Source organism: Pleurodeles waltl, chromosome 12 (assembly GCF_031143425.1).
Source record: "Pleurodeles waltl isolate 20211129_DDA chromosome 12, aPleWal1.hap1.20221129, whole genome shotgun sequence".
Classification (NCBI taxonomy): Eukaryota; Metazoa; Chordata; class Amphibia; order Caudata; family Salamandridae; genus Pleurodeles; species Pleurodeles waltl.
The window spans coordinates 871988-873051 of NC_090451.1; the positions used below are offsets into that span (position 1 = coordinate 871988).

The 1064-nt window shown below is 38.5% G+C and overlaps 1 non-coding gene across 1 annotated transcript; it reads left to right on the top strand.

Moving 5' to 3' along the window:
• The first annotated feature begins 683 nt into the window (after nucleotides 1-683).
• Nucleotides 684-765, top strand: TRNAS-GCU (transfer RNA serine (anticodon GCU)). The gene has a single exon. It is a non-coding gene; the product is annotated as a tRNA-Ser (tRNA).
• Nucleotides 766-1064: the final 299 nt, after the last annotated feature.

Below are 1064 nucleotides of genomic sequence, written 5' to 3' on the forward strand. Positions count from 1 at the left end.
TAACCTAACAAATACTTACCTCCCCTAGGAACTGTGAAAAATGCACTGTGTCCACTTTTAAAACAGCTATTTGTGAATAACTTGAAAAGTATACATGCAATTTTGATGATTTGAAGTTCCTAAAGTACTTACCTGCAATACCTTTCGAATGAGATATTACATGTAGAATTTGAACCTGTGGTTCTTAAAATAAACTAAGAAAAGATATTTTTCTATACAAAAACCTATTGGCTGGATTTGTCTCTGAGTGTGTGTACCTCATTTATTGTCTATGTGTATGTGCAACAAATGCTTAACACTACTCCTTGGATAAGCCTACTGCTCGACCACACTACCACAAAATAGAGCATTAGTATTATCTATTTTTACCACTATTTTACCTCTAAGGGGAACCCTTGGACTCTGTGCATGCTATTCCTTACTTTGAAATAGCACATACAGAGCCAACTTCCTACAATAGAACACGTTTGGAAAGTGTAATTTTCATGATTACATTACATTTAACATATAAATTCAAGCTGAAGTAGGGATGGACAACAAGGTCGTATAGAGCAAAGCTGTAGACAACAAGTTACCATAACAATCTGTTTTATATATGCTCTTTATTATGTTTAGACAACTATCACCTAATAGAACACATTTTGGCTACCATCTTTTGTACTCCTGAAAGATGGTGTTTTGAAGACGAGGTGGCCGAGTGGTTAAGGCGATGGACTGCTAATCCATTGTGCTCTGCATGCGTGGGTTCAAATCACATCCTCGTCGGTTTATTGTTCAGTCTTTAGTTTTTAGTATGTGGTTGGGCTGGGTTAACCCTATTTTATGTGAAAGTTAAATTACATATCCCATGGTATTTCCGGTAGTACAACGGCTCAGTTTGGAAACACCGCTCAGTTGAGTACTGTGCTTAGGCATTACTGTAAACAGCGCCAGCCGGGTTCTGCTCATGAATCACAAAATCTTTCCTAAGGCGGAGGGTTGGTAAGTTGAGGGACGTAGATAGTTTGATTCCTTATCCTGAAAGAAAGAGAAGCAGCGCGTGCGGGACCCCAATGTAAGGGTTG